The sequence below is a fragment of the Cyprinus carpio genome, chromosome B22 (genome assembly GCF_018340385.1).
Source record: "Cyprinus carpio isolate SPL01 chromosome B22, ASM1834038v1, whole genome shotgun sequence".
Taxonomy (NCBI): domain Eukaryota; kingdom Metazoa; phylum Chordata; class Actinopteri; order Cypriniformes; family Cyprinidae; genus Cyprinus; species Cyprinus carpio.
The window spans coordinates 2,435,804-2,442,203 of record NC_056618.1 but is presented as its reverse complement, the minus strand read 5'-3'; positions in this window follow the sequence as shown (position 1 = coordinate 2,442,203).

Sequence of the window (6,400 nt, the reverse complement as noted above, 5' to 3'; positions counted from 1 at the left end):
ATGACCCCTTTAATGGAAGTGGAACTTTTCCCATAATATCCATCTGATTTGAAAAAAATTTAATTACACTTCATATAATTATTTTCCCAAGATGGTTTCTGTAATTTTAGGTAGTTCTTATCACATGGTGCATTTCCGTTTGTTTGTTTTTTTCAAACTGTTTGGTTTTAGTTAGTTATTTGATGCTATAAAAGATGGGTAGGATGCCATGATTGAAAGCTGTGCTGTGAGCAGGACCTTGATGCCATGGCTCTATCTCTAATGCACAAACTTTGATTGCATATGACATTATCAGCACAAGATGGCAGCTGCAGTCTATAGTTGAAATGAGATGTCTAAAATACCCAGTTTACAATCTCCATTGTAAATTCTAAGTGCAGATTTGTGCACACTCTAACAGCTAATATTGCCCACAAGCCATTGTGTGTTGGATGATGAATTGATTGTATCTACAACACAGATAAAAATGTAAAAAAAAAATTGTTGGTTTTTTGGGTTTTTTGGTTGAGTGGTTTGGTTTAGATAATGGTTTGTTTATAATCAATAAATAACCTGATGAATATAAATGAAAATGAATATGAGTAACCTGATGAATGGAGATCAAAATTAGAGAACAATCTATAAATATTTGATTTTTTTTTGATTTTTTTATGTTATTTAATTATTATTTGATGGAATTTTGAAGGAATATTAAAACTGTTATACACTGATAAAAAAAACACCAACAAAAACCTTTATTTTGTGGACTGTTATACACTGATAAAAAAAACACTGATCAAAATTAGAGTTATATTGGAAGTGTTGTAGAATGGGTGGATTACATCTAAACTTTTGGAGGGTTACAGCTGTCAGAAATTAGTAGGAATGTACATCTTCCATATTTCTGTAACTGTTGTGGGTTTCTTAGCCATAACTTTGTTGCCAAGGATTTTCCAGAGATTTTCAGTTGAGTTTAGATCAGACTCTGGCCTGGCCATTTCACTACTTCATGGTTCTTATAGCTTCAAGGAACTGCATTATCTATTCTGCAGTGTGACGGGGAGGGAACATTCTCCTGCATGAAAATTGCAGGCTGATTGTGTGATTCTTGCAGGGAAGGAACTATATGTTGCCGAATGAGGTTCAGATGAACATTTGCATTCACTGCATTGCATTCAGATTTGACCCAAATAAATTAAACTTGGTCTCATCACTAAAGTAAAATTTGATCCAATTCTCCTCTTTCCACACAACATGCTCCTCAGCAAAGTTGAGCTTAGTCTTTTGATTCTTTCTGCTGATGAGAGGTTTGATCAATGTAGAGTGCGTTTTCAGTTTGACTTTTTTCAAATGTGCCATTACAGATCCTTTACCCTGTTCAACACTGAACTGGCAAGCAATTCTGGCTGCAGTGTTAAACCGATTCTTCATTGAGATTCTCCACATTATCCTATCTTCTTGTGCATTTGTCTTATGTGGACGACCAGCTTTTTTGGGGGTCTTGAATGAATTAGTGTCATTGTGAACCTGCAGTATTCTAGAAATCACATATTTGGAATGACCAGCTTCTCTTGCAATGGATGAAATGGTCGTCCCTTTGGTCTTCATCTGGACAACCTCCTGTTGCAGGGTTTTAGTCACCTTACAGCGGCCCCGCATCTTGCAATTTCAGTGAAAATTAGAGGAATGGTGCCAGTTAAATAGGGTTTGTCATATAATTAAGGAAATTAGCAGCGGGTGCCAGATTAACACCAATAGGTATCTGTAAGTGTTCTGTAATTTCGATTAGTGTTCTTTTAAATATCTCATTGAAGTTTTTAAACTGTGCTTCAGAATACAATGAATTTATGAAATATGCTTAAAAACTGCCTTTTACTCCTTTTAGGATAACTTCAAATATTAATAAGTGATGTTGTTGTTTTTTATGTTGTTGGTTGTTCACTAACTTTGATCTCCACTGTATATTTATTCTGTATATTTATTCAATCCATATTATATTTAATCTACAACAACATTGTGAACTTTCATAAAGATACAGAGGGTCTTTAACCTTTAAATGTCATTGTGCAAAAATATATGGAGAGTTCTCTGCATGAAAGTCCTACAACTGGCAGATGAACATGACCCTTCGTTTCACTCTAATACAGTAGGATACTGAATTAAATAAAATGTGAAGGACATTAACTATAACAAGTCTAGTTTAAATCATTGACAGAATGTATGTAACCAAGCAACATAGCAGTCTATTAAAGAATGTTAAATTATGACAAAGTAGTATGTCCCAAGCAACAGAGCAGTCTATTAAAGACAGTTTCTTAAATTATGACAAAGTAGTATGTCTCAAGTTTTTTATATTTTGCAGTATTTTTCCTGCTCATTTCGGGTCTGTTCATATTGAACAGCTTTGCCGTAACATTGTACACCCAACAGGAGTTTTTGGATATTGGTGTTTACTTTTCCAACAGTTTTATCACCAATCCTTGACTCATCCCTGAGATCTCCAGAATACCCGAGGTTACGTACTCTATGCGGCCGGGCGGCCCAGCCAGGCGGCGGCGTCGAGATCGTAAACAAAGGCGGGGGAAGCACGGAGATCTAAGATCTAAGCTAAAGCTAACACTGCTCTGGCTCTCTTTACCCAGCATTTTCCTCGCTAATGTGCGGTTACTGGTGTACAAAATGGACGAGTTACGACTTTGCATCACCCACAGTAAAAGACTTTTGGATTGCAATGTCATGGTTTTCACAGAAACATGACTACACAGCGACGTACCCAATAATGCTACTGAGCTAGCCGGACGCTACACGCTCTGGGCAAAAAGGACAGCAGATGACTCCGGCAAAACAAGAGGTGCCGGATTGTGCATTTATGTTAACAAAGCTTGGTGTACGAACACTGTCATTGTTGGGAGACACTGCTCAGCTAACCTAGAGTTTCTCATGGTTAAGTGTAGACCATTTTATCTGCTGCGGGAGTTCACTTCAACCATTATAACTGCAGTCTATATTCCACCGGATGCTAATGCCAAGCTTGCTATGAATGAACTGCATGTGGCCAGTAGTAAACAACATACTGCTCACCGGAAGGCTGCTTTTATTGTCGCGGGTGATTTTAATCATTCTAAATTAAAGAGAGTGCTCCCAAAATACCATCAACATGCTTCCTGCCACACTAGAGGAGACAAAACTTTGGATCATGTTTAAACAAACATTGATGGAGCTTACACCGCGACCCCCCTCCCCCACCTCGGACAGTCTGATCACCTTTCTTTGTTTCTCACACCTAAGTATTCACCCTTCATCAACCATATGAAGCCATCAGTGAGGACCATCAAAGTGTGGCCAACTGGAGCAGACTCTTTACTTCAGGACAGGTTTCAATACACGGACTGGAGTACGTTTGCTTCTCAGGCTGCCTGTGGCTCTCACACGGACATTGACATTAATATCTATATCTCCTCTGTACTGTATCAACACCACCATCGACACTTTTGAGCTGTTCCACACTAGACAGGGATTTGTAAGTCAGAAACCATGGATGAACAATGAGGTGTGACGCCTGCTGAAAGACCGCAACACTGCCTTCAGATCAGATGATGCTCAGGCCTACAGCAAATCCAGGGCTAACCTGAGGAGGGGCATCAAAAAGGCCAAGTACTGCCACAAGCTAAAGGTAGAGGAACACTTTTCCAACTCTGACGCCCAACGCATGTGGCAGGGCATCCAGGTCATCAGTGACTACAAGCATCGCAACTCTACTCCAATGGTCACAGACGTCTCCTTCATTAACGAGCTAAATGACTTTTATGCTCGCTTCAACAGCAACAGCAAGGAGACAGCCACCAAAACCACACACTCAGCAGACCACCAACATCTCAAACTCACCTCCACAGATGTCCACACTGCATTGAGCCGAATCAATGCACATAAGGCTGCTGGCCTGGACGGTATTCCTGGACGTGTGCTTAGGGCATGTGTAGAGCAGCTTGCAGGGGTCTTCAAAGATATTTTCAACCTGTCCCTCACCCAAGCAACTGTGCCAACATGCTTTAAGTCCACATCCATTGTGCCAGTGCCGAAACACTCCTCCCCAATGTACCTAAATGACTACTGCCCCGTAGCACTCACACCAATCATTATGAAGTGCTTTGAGTGACTGGTCCTAGCACACCTCAAGGACTGCCTCCCGCCCACACTGGACCCACACAAATTTGCCTACTGCAGCAATAGGAACACAGAGGATGCAGTATGAACAATGCTGCACTCTGTACTCACACACCTGGACAATAACAACACATATGTACGGATGTTGTTTGTTGACTTCAGCTCAGCATTTAACACTGTCATTCCCTCCAAGCTGACCACAAAACTTTGAGACCTGGACATCAACACCTCCCTCTGCAACTGGATTATGGACTTTCTGACCAACAGACCTCAGCATGTTAGATCAGGCCACATCTGCTCCACCACCATCACACTTAACACCGGCGTACCACAGGGCTGTGTGCTGAGCCCATTCTTCTACTCCCTCTACACCCACGACTGCAAGCCTGTTCATGGATTCAACTCCATCATTAAGTTTGCAGATGACACCACGGTGATTGGCCTCATCAGAGACAACGATGAGACTGCCTACAGGGAGGAGGTAGAGCACCTGGCCGCATGGTGCGCTGACAACATCCTGCTCCTTAACACCAGCAAGACAAATGAGCACATTGTGGACTTCAGGAAGAAGGAAGGAAGCACGCATGACCCCATCCACATTAACGGAGTGGTTGTTGAACGTGTCTCCAGCTTCAAGTTCCTGGGAACCACCACCTCGGAAGACCTGTCCTGGACCACAAACACCTCCAGCCTGGTCAGGAAGGCTCACCAGCACCTCTTCTTCCTTAGGACACTGAAGAAGAACCAGCTGTCTTCAGCCGTCCTGGTGAACTTTTACCGGTGTGCGATCGAGAGCATCCTGACTGCATCATAGTCTGGTATGGGAACTGCTCAGTTGCTGACCGCAAGGCACTGCAGAGAGTGGTGAAAACTGCCTAACGCATCACAGGGACACCACTTCCGGCTATTGAGGACATCCAGAGAAATGCTGTCTACGTCGAGCTTGCAGCACTCTTAAGGACTCCTCTCACCATGACCAAAGACTGTTTAACATCCTGCCCTCCGGGAGGCGCATCAGGAGCCTCCGGGCAAGGAACAGCAGATTCAGGAACAGCTTTTTCCCTACAGCTGTCTCCTTACTGAATTCTGCCCTCTGAAGAACCCCTCCCAAACACACCAAACTAAAACACGCTTCACTAAAACCTGTCCTTTACATGCCTCTCAGGGACAACGTCATGCAACCCAATCATTTCACCAACAAAGAGAAGTTATCAGAAAACTAATAAGAAATAAGTCACTGGAACTAGCGTGATCAAAAAACAAATGAGATAAAAGCGGGCGTCAAATATTTAAATCCAAAAGCATCGATGTTTTACTATAAATGATACATTGATCATAATGAAATAATTTATCAGGATTGAAAATTAGTCACACAGAAATAAAGCGTTATGAACATAGCCTGCTTATTCAATCGAGTCTCTGTTTATTTGTAGTCAGCTATATACATCACATTTAGAAAGAATAATCATTTCTATAGTTTTATAAAAGCTCCCGAACAAAAACCATTATTATATTTTAATGACATAGGCTACGCAGAGCTTGGATGTGGAGATAAGATTTATGGAAGATAATTTTTTAATATATAATTACACGATTGTGATAGAGAATAAGAAGCTGACATCTGGTTTCTTGAATTGTTAGAGTTTAGATTTTTTTTAATAGATTCACGATTGTGATAGGTGATTAGTCTTTTGCATCGCTTATAAATATTTCTGCCTTGTATGGTGATAATCCACATCGGGTCAAGTTACACTCGCTGCTGACTAAAAGTGAATTTTGAGCTCAACTTATTTTAAAAAGTTTTTAATGCTTGTGTTATAGCTGTTAGCTTTATGTAATGATCCGCGGCTCTGACTCTCTCCAGATGCGGAGAGACTCCGCCTTTGTTCATAACCACTCCTCTAGGTCCAGCTGGCCCGCTTTGGCCCAAGGATTTCATTGGGCCAAAAAACCCTGGCTGTTGGCCCCGAGGAAGCCCCGACGAGGCACGATCAAACCTCGGAAGTGACTGTGGAAACGCGATTGGCCCTGGCACGCACTAGCACGCCCGCTTTTGGCCCGAAAGTGGAAATGCGGCTAAGCACGCCCATCAGGCCCTTGGGCACAAATACAGTGGGCTATAAACATAAAATCCTGCAATATTGATTGTGACTTTCCTTATTATTAGAGCATAAAACTGCATGTCTCTGTTTGTCTGTCAAAATGATCATGAATATCTCTCCTATACCGTGACCTATAAACATAAAATCCTGCAATA